The following is an 18,495-nucleotide window of genomic DNA, read 5'->3' as shown; positions in this document are numbered from 1 at the left end:
ACGAAAAATGGGTTCATTACGATAATTCCAAGCGCAAAAAATCATGGATATGTCCCGGCCATGCTTCGACGTCGATGACCAAACCGAATATTCACGGCTCCCCAAGGTCATGCTCTGTATTTGGTGAGACCAGCTCGGCGTAGTGTATTGTGAGCTGTTAAAACCGACTGAAACAATCACAGGCGATCGTTATCGAACGTAATTAATGCGTTTGAGCCGAGCATTGAAAGACAAACGGCCGCGATACAACGAGAGACACGATAAAGTGATTTTGCAGCACGACAATGCTCGACCCCATGTTGCGAAAGTGGTCAAGACATACTTGAAAACGTTGAAATGGGAAGTCCTATCCCACCCGCCGTATTCTCAAGGCGTTGCTCCCTCTGACTATCACTTGTTTCGATCAATGGCACACGGCCTGGTTGACCAGCACTTCCGGTCTTATGAAGAAGTAAGAAATTGGATCGATTCATGGATCGCTTCAAAAGATGACTAGTTTTTTTAATGCGGGATTCATACGCTGCCCGAAAGATGGGAGAAAGTAATGGCTAGCGATGGACAATACTTTGAATCATAAATGTATAACCAGTTTTTTACATCAAGCCTCGAATTTCGGAAAAAAACGGCGGAAGCAAAATTGTACACCTAATAAACAACAGCATAACAACGATTGATTACCTTTGATTCTTTATTACGATGAATTGGAAATAAATAATCCTTTAAGTACTCATCGAGGTTTACATAAGGTTGGAGTAGTATATTGCACTATCGGTGGTATCGGGGAACAATACGCGAGTATGCTCGAAAATATTTTTTTGATACAACTACATAACGTTACTGATTACGTACAAGTTGGTAATAAGCAGATTTTTGCACCTCTCATTAATGAGATTAATAAACTTCAGATTAACAGTATAATAATAAATATCGGAAACTAGGAAAAAAAGATAAATTTTGCATTAATGAATATTCTTGGAGATAATTTAGGTCTTCATGCTATTTTCGGGTTAAATACAAGTTTCAATTCTAATTATTCCTGTAGAATATGCTTTGTAGATACATTAACTCGTCAAAAACAGATTCTTGAAGATGTTGAGTTATTTCGAAATGTTGAAAATTATGCAATAGATGTCAATGATAGAAATCATGGTATTACCGAGGAATGTACTTTTCATTCGATAACCACTTTTCACATCACAAAATATCTCAGTGTTGATATCATGAATGATTTATATGAGGGAATTTGTCGCTACGATTTAGGCCAATTGATAAATAGGTTAATAAATAAGGACAAATTATTTTCTCTTGAAAGATTATATAATAGAATTTACTCTTTTAATTACGGCGATAACACAGGTCTACAAGGTTTTGTTGTTGCGCAGCTCGGGGTCGTTTCCCAAGTAATTTTCTGCGTAGAATCCGAATCCGAAGTCAGAATTGGCCCATCACGTCAGGATTTTGAGATATTTGAGGTTATATACTCGAAAAATGGCTTTTTGGGCTACTTTTGAAGTTATGTATAGAACGCACACAATTTTTTAGCTCTTTTCTTCTAATTGCATCATTTAGTACTACTCTTTCCCTTCAAAATGAGATGTCGAATGGTCATCTAAGATTTTTCCTTGCAAAGTTACGGCCATTTTAAGATAACATGATGAATTCCAAACCCTGCGCCGTTATAGCCCAACAACCTCATGAGCATTTATATTAAACCTGTAAACTTTGAACTATAAACCCGAAAACCTGGACTGAAAACTGTATATATGGGTTTTTGGGGTCGCTGATTACGAATCTGATCTCAGATCGACCCAAACCTATTATAATATATACGAGGGTGGTCCGATAAGTACTTAGCCTACAAAAGAAAAACGAAAATTTTGGAAAAGTGGCGATTTATTTCTCAACATAGTCTCCTTTTAGCTCGATACACTTGACCTAGCGATGCTTCAACTTCTTTAACTCGTCTGAAAAATACGTTTTCTCGAGGTCTGCAAAGTAGGCCTCCGTGGCGGCGATGACCTCCTCATTCGACTCAAATTTCTGCCCGGCGAGCGACTTTTTCAAGTTTGGAAACAAAAAGAAGTCGCACGGGGCTAAATCTGGAGAATACGGTGGATGGAGCAACAGTTCGTAGCCCAATTCGACCAATTTGACCGTGGCGAGGGCGGAAGTGAGCCGGTGCGTTGTCATGGTGGAAGAGCACATTTTCTTCGCCAAATGGGGCCGTTTTTTCTGCAATTCGGCGTCGAATCGGTCCAATAATTCGGCATAGTACAGCCCTGTGACCGTTTTGCCCTTCTCCAGGTAGTCGATGTAGATCACACCTTGTGAATCCCAGAAAACGGTGGCCATCACCTTTCCGGCCGATAGGACAATCTTCGCCTTCTTCGGAGTACGTTCGCCGGGTGAAGTCCACTGTTTCGACTGTTCCTTGGTCTCTGGTGTGTACCAGTGGATCCATGTTTCGTCGACGGTCACGAAACGACGCAGAAACTCCTTCGGATTGCGCTTAAACAGCGTCAAACACTGCTCTGAAGTGGTCTCACGGTTGCGCTTGTTGTCCGGAGTGAGCAAACGCGGCACCCATCGCGCCGACAGCTTTCTCATGCCCAAAATTTCATGCAGGATATGACCCACGCGGTCTTTTGAGATGCCTACCCTTTTGGGATGTCTCAGCTATCTCGCGCACCTTCAATCGGCGGTCTGCCAATACGAGATCGTGGATTTTTGTCATGTTATCCTCCGTGGTAGCCGTTTTCGGGGCACCTGGGCGTGGCTCATCAAAAACCGACGTGCGACCACGTTGAAACTCGTTAAACCAATTTTTGACGGTCGCCATCGAAGGAGAAGAGTCACCGTACACAGCATCCAAGCGCTCTTTGATTTCGCTGCGCGATTTCCCTTCCAAAAACAAGAATCGAATCACCGACCGATATTGCTCTTTTTCCATTTTTCTAAAATCCGCGGACACGCCCGCTTCCACACGCGGTCAAAACAAAAAAAAACTACGAGTCCGATTCGGCTGAAATTTCGACAGTAGCCGTCTACGAGAATGTACTATACGATAGTAAATTTCTCTTGCGATAGTGGCGCCATCGGGCGGTGAGGCTAAGTACTTATCGGACCGCCCTCGTATAATTATAATTATATAAAAACCCATATATACAGTTTTCGGTCCAGGTTTTCGGGTTTATAGTTCAAAGTTTACAAGTTTAATGTGAATGCTCATGAGGTTGTTGGGCTATAACGGCGCAGGGTTTGGAATTCATCATGTTATCTTAAAATGGTCGTAACTTTGCAAGGAAAAATCGTAGATGACCATTCGACAACTCATTTTGAAGGGAAAGAGTAGTACTAAATGATGCAATTAGAAGAAAAGTGCTAAAAAATTTTGTGCGTCCTATACATAACCACAAATGTAGCTCAAAAAGCCATTTTTCGAGTATATAACCTCAAATATCTCAAAATCCTGACGTGATGGGCCAATTCTGACCTCGGATTCGGATTCTACGTAGAAAATTACTTAGGAAACGACCCCCAGCTGCCCAACAACAATCATGATTCCATTTTTTGTAAACTTGCGTAATCATTCTACAAACAAACCGCCTTTAATTAACATAAATGCTTTAAAAAATAAATATATTTACTCTGCGACTGAAATGGCATGTCTTTGACAATATTTAGATTTGATAATTGGCGATCTTATACCAAAAAAGAATAAAACTTGAAAATTATACATACTTCTTAGAAAAATAATGTCTATTATAATGGCAGAAGAAGTAACTGAGGAAAATTGTAGCTTATTGAAAAAGCTAACGAGTGAATATCATAAATTATATATAAATTTATTTGATAATGTATTAAAACCGAAGCATCATCTTTTACTTCATTACCCAAGAGTTATGCAATAGATAGGTCCTCTCAAATATATGTCGTCCATACGATTTGAAACAAAACATAAAGTACTTAAACAAACTGCAAATGCTATTACTCCCAGAAAAAATCCTGCATATTCGTTAGCTATGAAACATCAATTTCAATTAAATTGGAGATTTGTCTCAAATAAGGGTTTAGAAAATCGTTTAAAGTGGGGTGTCATCTTACATGATAATTTGATGGATATCGACCTTTTCAATAATTTTAAGTATATATTACCATTTGTTTCTTTTGGTAGTTATAAATGTGTATCTTGGATAAAAGTTAATGGAACTCTTTATAAACAGAACATGTTTATTGTAATAGATAAAACTAATAGCAAATTTGGCAATATTCAATATATTATAAAAAATGATTCACATGAAACTTTCTTTATATGTAAGGAACTAAAAACAGTTCAGTTTGATTTTCATTTTTACGCATATAAGATAGAAGACACACAGTCTTGTATCTTGCCTCAATCAATCATGGTATTTATGCCTCAATCAAAACTTGAGACGTATAAAACTTGTAATAAACATTTTATTGAAAGGAAAAGATATATTTCAGTGCTTTAAAACTGTTTATAGTTTAATTATTTTCAAAACCCTTATTATACAAGGTGAGTCATAAGTATGTTTGGAAAACGCGTGAGCGTGCTTCTAGATAAAAAGCAAGAACAATTCCTTAAAGGGAAATTTGACGGAAAATGTTTAGTGTTTTTGAAAAATGGACAAAAAAATGTTAAATACTGACTTTATTTCATAAGTATCTGATCAGATTATTGTGTTCTTTTTGTTTTGATTTTGTAGCAATGTTTGTTTACAAACATACAACCCAGTGACATTAGAGGGGGATACATTGAGCATCTTTTGTAAACATTTTGTAAATGACGATGCCATACATCTTCCAATCAGAGTTTTGTATTAATTATTTTTATTTCATCCAAGAATATGCTCACCAAGTTTCCAAACATGTACTTATGACAGAATCAAAACAAAAAGAACAAAAATACTTTATTCAGAAGTACGTATATAAGTATTTTTTATATTTTACGAAAATTTTTGTTACGTATAAAGCTTGTAAGCATTTTATTGAGGATAAAAGCCTTCCTTTGTACTTTAAAGTGTTCATAGTTTGTAATGCTGTATCGTTATATAAGCATATATATATAAGTGATTATTCTACGATGTAATAATTTTCTTTGTAATAGAAAAACATTAACAATTTCTTGAACTTTCTCACCTTTCACAATTACGTAAATATATTTGTCAATATTAATCATAAAGTGCTTGAAATATCATTTTTCTGTTATTTTAGATAATTGTTATAGATAGAATTCGTAAAATATATAAATATTGTTGTCAAATTTATTTGCGATAGTATTTTGCGTTATTTGTAATACAATTTCTAGTGCAACTGTCCATGTTGCATTAAAGTAATGTAATATTAAAACTTCTATCATATTCTATTACTTAAATTACATGGGTAATTTTCGTACTTATTAATGTCTACTAATGTGATTATCAAATAACATGACAGTATGACAGTATTTGAAACAGTATTTGAAATCGTTGTTGTTGTTTTAAATGGATACAGATTTTGTAAAAGCTATTTATATATTTCTTTTTTTTAAAGAGAAAATTACAAATAATTTTCGATTCAATATAAACAATTATTCTTTACCTATTTAGTGTAAGGGTTAATTATTTACATTAAATTGAAAATTCTAATTTGCTCTTTTTTAAAGAATAATACATAAACAGCTTCTACGAATTCTACATCCATTTAAAACAACAGCAACGATTATATGGTTCAAGCATATTGTTATGTTATTTAGTAATCATATTGACATTAATAATAATGCTAATTACACATGTTATTAAAGCAATAGAATATGATACTAGTTTTCACATTATTATTAACATCACATTATTTTAATGTGACAACATGAATAATAGTTGCAATTAGAAATTGTGTTACAAACAACACAATATATAATTTTGACAACAATATTAAATAATCTAACTAAATTCACTTGCTTTTAAAACAACCGTTTTCTTAAACTTAGAGCAAGTATCTGTGGTTCAGCCAATCCTAAATATAATCCAAGTAAACATATAACTTGTCTATTGAATAATATATCCAGTCCAATAAAATATAATTAGATTAATATGATTATATGTATTGTAGTTGTACTTACATGTGCAATTTATTTAAGTATTTTTGTATTTAATTTTTAAACAAATTAATATATATCAAATAACAATGCTTTTAAAACAATTATTTTCTTATTCTTAGAGCAAGTATCAAAGTTTCATTTAATCGTTAATATAATTGATCAAAACGTGTAAGTTATATATTGAATGAAATATTTAATCAAATAAAATATTTTTAAGTTTAATATAATTATACGTAACGTAGCTTCAAATGTATACAAAATTCTCTGAAATAATTTTGTGTTTACTTTTAAAACAAATTGATAGATTTCAAATAAAAATATTTTTAGAACAATCACTTTTTTATTCTTAGGACAATAATAATAATAATAATAATAATAATAATAATAATACTTTATGGATTCCCCTTGGGAACATTTCTTCCCTTCCCCCTATCCTTTACAACCTACTTCCTTATATCTAGTCTTATAACTAATCTCCGCCCGCACGCGAGAGAGAGAGAGAACACTCCTCACGCCCACTCTCATTCCTCCACTCTTCCATTCACTCCCTCCCTCTCACTCTCCATTCCTTTCCTTTCATACCTTGACCTCCGTTTCCGCCGCTCTTTCTATCTCTCTTTTCTCCCTCACCCCCCTCTTTTCACCACTTCTCCACCTCCCTCATCACCCCTCCCCCCGCCCCTCCCCTCCCAACACCTCTTTCTCCACCTCCTGCCACCCCTCTCCTTCCCCCACCTTGTACACTCCTCCCATATATGCTTCCACGTCTCCTTCCTTCTTCCACACATCCTGCAACTCCTCTTTTCCTCTTCCTCCCAATATCTTCCTCCCCTCAACTCACATGTCAACCTAAACCTCGCTATCCTCCATCTATTTTCCTCCCATCCCTTCTTTAAATATTCCGGTATTCCCTTTCCCTTCACCCTTCCATCTCCTCATTGACCTTCGACTCCCTTATCCTTTCCCACCTTTCCTCCTCCTGTCTTCTCCTTTCTCTACTCATTATTTCCTCTCCCCTTAACCCCTCTCCTTTTTCCCTTAACTCTCCCACCCTATCAATTTTCCATCCTCTGTCCTCGAAATACCTTTTCCTCTCCTTTTCCCATCCCCCCACCTCTTTCCCTCTTCTTGCCCTACCCCTCATCTCCATCCAACACCTTCTTGCTATTTCCCCTCCCTTTCCCTCCTCCAGCCTTCTCTCATACCCCCACGCTCTTATTCCCGCTCTGCTCCTCATTAATTCCCTCTGCATTTCCTTTCTTACCATGTACCCCGGCGTCCATTTTTCTACCCAATACCCATCTCAAATACCTCTCCTGTTCCTCTACCTTCCTCCTCTCTCTCCACCCCCAAATCTTCACCCCATAGCTTATCACCGGCCACACCAGCTTATCAAACAGCCATATCCTCTTTCCCCAGTCCTTTCCAAATCTCCTTTTCCCCAATCCCCATGCTTGCCCCATTACCCTCGCTCCTTTTCCCACTCTATCCCTTACCTGTGCCTCCTGCCCTCCATTCCTCCTCATCACATATCCTAAATACTTGTATTCCTTCACCTCCTCTATTCTCTTCCCTTTCCATTTCCATCCCACCTTCCTCCATCTCCCCCCACTCTTCCCACACCTCATTACCTTTGTCTTCTCTATATTTACTTCTAACCCCTTCCCTTCAAAGTATCCTTCCAATCTTGCCATCATTCCCTTCATCGCCTTCTCATCTTCCGCCAAAATCGCCAAGTTGTCTGCGTATGCCAACGTGTACACCTTTCCTTCTCCCAGTCTCACCCCCCATCCCCCTCTCTCCAGCTCCTCATCTATATCCGCTATTAACATTGTGAATAACATCGGGCTCAGCGGACACCCTTGTCTCAATCCCCTTCCTGTCCAAAAGCTCCCTCCTTCTCTCCCCCCTACTCTCACTCTATTCTTTACCTCCCCCAACACCTCTTCACATCTCCTAACCAGCCCTTCCCTTATTCCCCTCTCCCTCATCATCCTCCCCAACACCTCCCTATTCACCGAATCAAATGCTGCCTTTAAGTCGACAAATAGCACTATCATCCTTTTTTCCCTCCTCTCCACCTGCCTATTTATTAAGTAATTTAGTGCATAAATATTGTCCACTGTCCCCCTTCCCCTCTTGAACCCCGCCTGACTCTCCGGTATTATTTTTTTCCTCTCCACCTCCTCTCTCAACCTCTCCGCTAGTACCGGTACATACACCTTATACGCCGTCTGCGTTAACGTTACCCCTCTATACTCCTCCACTCTCTCCCTCTCTCCCTTCTTCCTGATTGGCACTACCACTCCCTCACTCCATTCCTCCGGCCAACCCTCCCCCCTCCATACCCTGTCACATATTTCCCCCAACCATTTCCTCATCTCCTGCCCCCATATTTTCACACCTCGTTTGGTATTCCACCTCTTCCTGCTGCCTTTCCCTCCTTCAGTCCTTTTACGACCCTCCTTATCTCCTCCTGCTCAAGCCCATCTTCCCCTCCCCTATTCACCCCCTTCTTTATCTTTCCCTCCACTCTCCCTAAAATTTTCCTAAAATAGTCCTCCCATTCTTTCGTTTCTATCCCCTCCTCCATCCCTCTCCTCCTCCTCCTTTCTCTTCTTAGCATCTCCCAAATCTGTTGTTCCGTCCTCACCCCCCCTCTAGCTCCTTCACCCACCTCTCTCCTTGCTCTCTCTTCTTCTCCTCGCATATCTTTTTATATTTTAGTCTCTCTTTCCTATATTTTTCTCCATCTCCTCCCCTCTTCCTCCAATCCTTCAGCTCTCCCCTCAACCTCCTCTTCGCCTCTCTACATGCCTCATCCCACTATCCCCTCCCCTCCTTCCTCCTCTCTTTCCCCTTCATCCCCCTCAAAGTTCTTCTTATTCTATCCTCTAACCTCCTCCAATTCTTCTTGTACTCTCTCCTCCCTTCTCTCCCCTCTCCTAAATTTGTCCCCGAACCCTTCTAGTTCTTCCCTTTTCCACCACCTTCTCTTCCCCCTCCATCTCTTCCTTACTCCTCTCTCCTCCCTTTTCCCCTTCCTCCTCCTATCCATACTACTACCAGCTGGTGATCCGACTCCACTCTTTCTCCCACCTCCATTTTCTCCACCCTCTCCATTGTCTCTCCGTTTCCCAACACATAGTCTATTACCGACACCCCCCTCCTCCTACGTACGTCCACTCCCCCTTCTCATCCCCCTTCGTATTCCTATTTAGAAGCCACCATCCTCTTTCTCCTAAAAATTCATATAGCTTCCTACCATTCCTACATATTTTCCCATCCTTGGAGTTCCTGCTCCCCTCTTCCCCTCTCTCCTCTTCCCTCCGTCCCACCACTTCTCCTCCCTTTCTTCTTGTCCTTGCGTTCCAATCCCCCCAACTATCATTCTCCCTTTTTCCCCTCTTTCCTCTACCCACTTCTTCATCCGCTCCAATTTTACCTCCATATCCCCATTCACGTACCCCTATTTACTCTCCACCATTCCTCTGCCATTCGTACCTTCCTCACCATCATCCCCTCCACCTCTTCCTCCTCCTCCCTTCTCGTCTCCATCCCTTCCCTTACTCCCATCACCATTCCCCCTATCGCCCTTCCCTTCCTACTTCTTCTCTTCGCTTCCTGACATTCCCATTTATATCCTTTCGGCAACTCCTTTCTCACTCTTCCCCACCCCCTCTCATCTAACCACGTCTCCATTAGTACTATTACGTCCCACTCTTTCAATCCTTCCCAAAATTCCCTATCTTTATTCCCCAGCCCCGCTACGTTCCAAAAAGCCACCTTATATGCCTCCTCCCTCCTTCCCTCTCCTTCCCTTCTTCTCCCCCGCTCGTCCCCCCAACCTCCTCCTTCTCTTCACTTCACCCCCCTTCAGTTTCCCTTCGTCTCCCACCACTTTTCCCCCACCTCATCCCATCTCTTCATCTTCCCATCCATCCACTTCTTCCATCAGTCTCCATACTATTTCCTTTATCTCCTCCTCCCTCCTCCATCCTCCTCTCTCCCTTTCCTTCTCCTCCTCCTCTACTTTCCCTCTTCCTTCCTCCCTATCTCCCTCTAGATGCCTTCCTATCTTCACATTCTTCTTCTCTCTCCTCTCCTCCTCCTCCCCCTCCTCCTCTTCCTCCCCCTCCCTTATCTTCCTTTTCCCTTCCCACATCATCTCTATAAAACTCCCCATACTTCCTATACTGCTCGTGCTGTCTCTCCTCAACCTTTCCGCATTCGTCAAACTCCCTCTCCTCTCCCCCCCTCCCCTCCTCTACACCCTCCTTCCCTCCTTTTCTTCCTTCCTCCATCCTCTTTCGCACTCCTTCCTCCCCTTCTTCACCTTACCGCCTTTCGGATTTCCCGCGACTCTCTCCTAATTCCCGTCTCTTCCACCAGTTCGCACCACCTCTCTCTTCCTCCTGACTCCCTCCTCCGTTCCCTCTCTTCCCGTTTCCTAACCTCAATATCCTGCTCTGCCCTTTCACTCCTCCACCCTCCTTCCTTCGTTACTCCCCCCTCCTGCCCTTTCTCGCCATCCACCTTACTCCCTCCCGCTATCTCCCGCACCCTTCCCTTCTCCTTCACTCTCACTACTTCCTACTTATAACCTTTCCCTATTCTCTCCCTGTCACTCACTAATCCCACTCACTCGTCGCCGGAAATGGAAGTCTTATTCTTAGGACAAGTATCGATGATTAAATCAATCGTATATATCAAACAACAAATTATATGTCCAATCAAATAAAATATAACTTATACAAGATTTAATTAAAAATACGATTGCATTTATTCCATTGTGAATTGATTCAATACAACGTTTATTGTATATTATTTTAAAATTAATTAATATTATTTTCAAATGAGTTGATTCCAACAAAATTTATAATGAAAGAATAATGTATGTTATTCTAATAATCATATATATTATTATCCTATAACTACAATGTAATTCAATTCGTAATTTAGTAGTGTTCTTACAATTCAATATATGTTTAATGCAATATCCTATGTCATTAATTGAAATTTATATATTATTCTTTTAATATACACATTTAAAATTAAAATCAATAATAAATACAATTAAATGAACTATTTATGTTGATGGTAGCCCGCAACATCACCGTTAAATTGAAGCAACTTTAATTTTTTTTAATTTAACAGCATTTTTTTTCAGTGTACAGATGAGTTTTTATGGAACTTCGAACGATTCTGTGAAAGAGTTAGCACACAATACTAGTTACCGGTTTACCGGTTTACCAAAAATTTGATAGTTTATTTTTTTACTATAATTTACAGTTGTAAGGATAAATATGTTAAAACTAAGTTCAATAGTATGTTGTTGGCTAATTCGTTTGCTGCTTTAATCTTGCTACTTATTTTCTCTGTGTGCCGTGGCATTGACAATGTCCAATATTATTTGCATATCAACGTTCTCAGATATTTATAATGTCTGTTGATATATGATGCAGAACAGACTTAATGGATCACATAATACATTCCCTGCTTCATAATGACGCAAGAGTATTTTAATTTCTTTGCTTCAATTCACTTAATCACCGAAAAATTGTTTCGTGATGTTCGGTCACTATTTAACGATGCTATCGGTCTTACGGTAATAAGTAATCGACTTTCCAATGCCTCGTTCACTCGTCTCATGAATGAGTTTGACGGCAGAATTTGGTTAGTTCGGTAAATATAAAAAGAATATTATAGATTACATCACCATTAATTGATAGGTTCTTTGAATAATTTGAAGTTAAATATTTCCTGATTCAAATATCAATCTTGCCATTTACTTAAATTCAAGTGAACGGTGTCTTTGTGAATTTTCATAAAAATTTCATTATTAAATTATTTAATTTATGTATATACTAAGACAGCAGGAAATATTTTCTAAAAAATAATCAATACCGACTTTGTCAAAATATACGCTATAAAAATTATAATCTAGTAGTTTAATACATTCTTGCATAAATAATGTACGGTGTTGTATCTTAATAATTATCAAATAATACACTTTGGCGATAAAACTTCAATATCTCCGTGTAAAATTTACAGTGGCAAAAAGAGCGCTGCAGTTGGAAAGGATCGAATCTCGAGGAAACTGTGATGGTAACCTTATTTAGTGTCCCAGGATATTAATAAAACAGAATGCCGGCTTGAACATTCCCTACGAAATTTCTCAAATTAACCTCGTGGTCCCTATTCTTTGTCCGCTACTCCCCGGTGTGTCATGTTCATCTTCCCTCTCGCAATCCTTCCTCTATTTTTCACTTTCGCGAATAATAACGCGCCCCTTATTTACTTCTAAGCTAACGTATGTCGTACAAGGTACCTTTTGACTTGCGGAATAAACGAAAAAAAAAGAAAAAAAATTATTTTTTCTTGTTAACTTCTCGCATAAGTGTGTGTATTTCCATTTAGAACTGTACTTTTTTCATTGAGTCTCAAAATTGCGAATCGAATTTTAATCAAGAATATAATTACAAGTAAACTGGAACAGAAAACAATATGATTCCCAGTTTTCGTAAACTCTGTTGCAATATTGAAATAGTAATTCCACTACTTCACGTTTCACTTTCTTATATTGGATTATATTATTTCTTTTTATCTTTCTACACCGCTTTTCTGATGTCTTGCATATTTTTATTGCTATAATTATCAGTTTCCCAAACTCATATTGTGGAAGTATCCATAAAAGCATACAAGCTCTTAACAGTTTTTTATTTTTAGTGCGTTCGTAAAACGATGTAGAACTGCGAAAGGGTTACGCGTACTGCCAAGACTACTATTATCGTCGAGACGTGGGAAGGGACGCAAGAAAGAACGAAAAAACGAAGGGGAGTGCGATCATAATCCTATTTTCCATCCCAGATTGCGAGTAAAATGAGCTTCTAGCCGAAGCACTTGCCACGAATATCCAGAGACGCGACGATATCACGTTTCACGAGAATAGAGGCTCTCTTTGAATTAGCCACCTGATCTCCCTTTCTTTCCGTAACCGCCTGCCCCCTTTTCTTTGTCTTATCTAGCTCTATTCTCTAGCATCTTACTTGGGTCGATAAAAGTTCTGATGGCGAGAAAGAGAATAAAAGAGGAGGAGTGAGAGGGAGAGAGATGAGAAGGAAGAGGAGTCTCTTCGTGCTGGTTAACACGTGGCTCATTGAATAAAGGCTCGTCAAAGTCCCGTCTAATTTATGACGTCATTTTGAAAGTGAATATTCTCACCAAATGGAAATGAGAATACGTCGACATGTCAGTCCTTCCGCTGGAAATAGTACCATTGGCCACTTTATACATCATGTATGGTCGTTTCTCGGTGATTTGTTGAGAAATATCAGCAAATCTTCCATTGTAGAAATATATGTCTTCAATATTATGTTGTATGACGTCGTAAATGTAAAGCACCTCAAATTCCATGTATTTCCTCTTGTTTGAGGATTTTTGGAGATCGAATGATATAGAAACATTCTTTGAAGAGTATATAGAGAGCATAGTAGAATATATTAGATGTACAAATGAATAATTCAATTTTTCAGCTACATTCAAGGTTTATTTTAAAAGAAAGTAAATTAAATTGTTCAATCAAAGTATTCGACGTTGCTTTCTATAACTTTAAGCCATCTTTCAGGCAGCTGATGAATTCCATCTCGGAAAAATGTTACGTCTTTGGACACGATAAAGTCGTCAAGCCATTTTCGGATCTCATTCACTGATTGGAAGTGCATATTGGACAAGGCGTGTTGCATTGACCGGAACAAGTGATAATCGGATGGAGCAATGTCTGGTGAATACGCCGGCCGTGCTGCAAGACGTCCCAGCCAAGACTCATTATGGTGTCTTTTGTATTGGAAGCAATGTGTGGCCTAGCGTTGTCATGCAACAATTTCACTGGACGTTCTCCTCTGCCAGTATACTGGCGTTTTCGTTCCAACTCATGACTCAAGCAGATTAATTGACGTTGACAGCAGCCCGCAGTAACTGTTTCAACCGGTTCCAACAACTCATAATAAAACATGCCCTTGATATCCCACCAAATGCAAAGAAGAACCTTCTTTCCGAAGCGATTGGGTTTTGCGACCAATTTTGATGATTCGCCGGGATTTACCCATGACTTTCTGCGTTTCGGATTGTCATAGAGTATTCATTTCTCATCGCCCGTAACGATTTTCCACAAGAAAGACTTTCGACGCTGCTTATTGAGAAGAGAAATACACGCTGCCACTCGTTGATTTGTGTTGGTTTCAGTGAGTTCATGCGGAACCCATTTTCCTTCTTTCTGAATCTTTCCCATCTCATGTAGGCATTTGGAAATCGTTTGCTGCGTTACTCCCAACTGTTCTGCAAGCTCTTTTTGTGTTTGTGCCGAATTCTCAGCAAGCAGTTGTTCCAAATCATTATCGCACTTCGGAGGGCCTCTAAGGCATTGTTTGTCGATTAGACTGAAATTACCGCTTTTAAACCGCTTAAACCAAAATGCGCACACATCATATGATACAACACCTTCGCCAAGAAAGGAAAAAACCAATTTGCACGCTCTTGCAGCATTTTTTCCTTGTTGGAATTCTTAAAGAATGCAGTGTCGGATATGCACCTTATCTGTTGCCATTTTCGACTGTCCTGAACTGAATACTTTTGAAGGTTATGTTGGGCCTTTCGCCAAACTATATATTCTTTTTAATAACTACAGGGTGTTATAAAAGTACGGAAAGAGCAGAATAACTCGAAAAATATGAGTCCTAGAAAAAATTCGAAGCACTGGGTTCTTATGATTTTTTCCTGGCTATCTAATGGTGACCTTGGATTTGACCTTTACAATGACCTTGAAGGTCATTTCAAGGTCAGGTCAATTGTTTTAAATGGGACCCCATACTTTTGACCCTAGAAATGAAAAGAGCGGAAAATTTTACGTTCGAATATGATCTTGAACACTACCAAATTTGACCTCTGAAGGTCACATGAAGATCTAAGCTTGTTTTAGGCTGATATCTTCGGCTGATATTTAGGCGAATATCTTCGAAAATGCACCTGCTAGGGAGCAATGTTACGCATAAGAATAAGAATGTAGAGGTCAACGAGGGAACCGAATCCGACGTCGGATTTTGCAAATTCAAGATGGCCGATTCAAGATAACGGCCGATATTTAAGAATAATAAAAATTGGAACTCGTTTAAAGAGTTTTTGAAGTCGTTTCTGAAATCGAATCCGACGTTGGATTTTACAAATTCAAGATGACCGATCCAAAATTGCGCCCGATATTGAGGAATTACCAACAATTGGAGTGTGACCTCGTACGTAACGTAAAATCTAACTCTTCACATTATGGGGGGGTAAAAGTATGTGTTTCCAGCCTAAAAAAAATTAATTGACCTTGATATGACTGACACATAACTTTAAGAACAAGGTCAAGGTTGAAAACGTCATATCCGAACGTAAAATTTTTTAATCTTGACTCTTTTAGGTCAAAAGTACGGATTTTCAGTCCTAAAAAATCCGGTTTGATCTTAATAATAATCTTAACTCATGACCTTGAGAATAAGGGCTAGGCTGAATGTCCCTCGTTGACCTCTACATTCTTATTCTTATGCGTAACATTGCTCCCTAGCAGGTGCATTTTCGAAGATATTCGCGTTTTCAGCCTAAAACAAGCTTAGACCTTCATATGACCTTTAGAAGTCAAATTTGACAGTGTTCAAGGTCATATCCGAACGTAAAATTTTCCACTCTTTTCATTTCTGGGGTCAAAAGTATGGGGTCCCATTTAAAAAAATTTACCTGACCTTGAAATGACCTTCAAGGTCATTGTCAAGGTCAAATCCAAGGTCACCATTAGATAGCCAGGAAAAAATCATGAAAACCCAGTACTTCGTATTTTTTCTAGGACTCATATTTTTCGAGTTATTCTGCTCTTCCCGTACTTTTATAACACCCTGTATATGTCAACATTGCATAATCACAAAAGAGTGGAAAAATCTATTCAATTTAAAATTGATTTCATAACTGCTTAAAATAATTTGGATTATTCATTTGTGTAATATTATATTATTTGTTACAGACGGAGATGACGGAGTTGTTTTTCAGTTATAAAGAATCTTTCAAGTGACTCCTTCGCTATGAAATTGTTCTACATAAAATATATGTTATAACAAGTATGAAGCATTTTTCGTCGTTTTTATAAAGTCTTTTCTAATTTCATCAGCTATATATGGATGTTATCCTAATTTTTCTTCGCAATGTTCCTAATGTTCTTCCTAATGTTTCTTGGCATGTGATATTTTTGCAGACCATAAATAAGCGTTAGCTGCACGTTTACGCTTACTTTGTGCCATGTTCGTGTCACATGCGACATTCCTTCTGGATTTAAAGGTAGGCAGGGATGAAGAAGAATAACCATGTAACGGCTATACGTGCGGTTCATTGAATAAGCTTTCAGACTTGCATGCTCAGTACTGTTTTTAATCTGAGTTCGAAAATAACCAATCCAGAAAAACCATAGTAAACTACGACCGATTGAATGACTTTATGCGAAAATATGCGAACGACCGTTTTCATGAAATAAACGAGATCCGTTAATACATTCAGAATGCGCTAATTAATTGCTTATATTGTATACACGTCCGTAAGAGAAAGATGGCGTAAGAAGAATAGCTAAACTGTTTGAAGGAAATTGCAGTTTATTAAAGTAGTGGAAACAAGTAGTTGCTAATTTATATCGCTTTTATATCGTCCTAATTTCTTCATTAAAAGGGATGGTTTAGCGACAACCATTTGTTGCTTGGACACCGCGTAGATTCCACGTCAGCGTCGTGAAATGTGTAATATGGTTTTTCTGCATCGTTTTTACCTTCCGATGTATGGCTAAACGCTCAGTTTTAGCTAGTTTTACTTTTTACATGAACATTATGTTTTATTATATCGGATGCCATAATATAACCATAATACCCTTCTCCTATGGACATTATCCACGTCTAAAAAGAGTTCGTGTAACTTATATAGTCTGTCCAATGGAAAAAATGACTGCTTAAGTCTTCGCGTAACCAGTAGCACCATCTTTAAATGAATACATGCATTATATGATGACACATTTAAACTTTTACCAAATATTTCAAGGTGCTAGCATCTCTGGGTCGTTTGTAATGATATAAAATGTGACAGTACCTTCCGAGCGTCGATCGAAGAAACAATAATAGAACAACGTACTAACATTAAATTTTGTTTTAAATTGGGTAAATGGGTCACAGAAACTTTTAAAATGATTCAAACTGTTTATGATAGTAAAGCAATGAGTCGTAAGAACGTTTTTAAGTGGTTTGCAAGATTTCGTGGTAGCAGAGAGAGCATTGAAGATGATCCACGGCTAGGTCCATCAGTAACAGTCTGGACTAAAGAAAACGTCCAAAAAGTGGCTGAAATTCTTCGAAATGATCGAATTCTTCGAGTTCGACCCGAATATCGGGAGTAAAGGGCATGGTCTTTGTTGCACGACATCTGCGCACAAGAAATAATACACTATTTCTTGGTCAAGAAAAATATTGTGATGCTCGATTATTTTTCGTATTCGCCTGATTTGGCTCCATGCGACTTCTAGTTATTCCCAAAACTGAAATTGCAGATGAAAAGTAAACGTTTCGACACGATTTCAAACATCCAGAAAGATTCGATCACGAATTTAGAAATAAATCCAGAAAATGAATATCAAGAGTGTTTAAAAAAATTTTACGACCGCTTCTAACGTTATATTGACTCACAAGGAGATTATTTTGAATAAAAAATAGTAATAAAAATAGTAATAAAAAATAGTAATAAAAAACTAATAATAAATAACGTCTCGTATTTCATTTCGCAACAGTCACCTTTTCCATTCGATAGATTGTGTATTTCTATCCTTGTAAACTGTGTCTACGTGCTGACGCGAGTAGACCTGAACTAACAAGGAGACTTACAGAAGTATCACTGATTTTAATGAAACTTTGCACACTTGTAGAGCATCGAAAAATAATCGACACATATTTTTTTATTTCTACAATGGTGCAAGTTTAAGGGTAGAAACACCCCTTGAACGTTAGACATGGTCTTCAAGCATAAACAAAAAACAATCATATAATTTAGAAGAAAAAATGCTTTGAAGAGGTTTTTGATACATCTGATGACGAATCTGATCAAAATTACAATATTCAAAATGGCGGATCCAATATGATGATTCAAATACAAAATTAAGATACAAAAATTTTCCTGGTTCTAAATATGCCTGCAGATAGCCTATAAAAATTATAGTTTTCAGGGTTTACCACGAGGAAATTGCAATTTTATTAAATAGGAAATAGCGATTTTAAACCCCTTTCTGTACTTATTTTAACGGGGTGCTTGATTAAAGTGAGTCCCCTTGCCTCTCACTATTCGGG

Source organism: Harpegnathos saltator, unplaced genomic scaffold (assembly GCF_003227715.2).
Source record: "Harpegnathos saltator strain DR-91 unplaced genomic scaffold, Hsal_v8.6 scaffold166, whole genome shotgun sequence".
NCBI classification, from domain to species: domain Eukaryota; kingdom Metazoa; phylum Arthropoda; class Insecta; order Hymenoptera; family Formicidae; genus Harpegnathos; species Harpegnathos saltator.
This window is presented reverse-complemented; position numbering follows the sequence as displayed.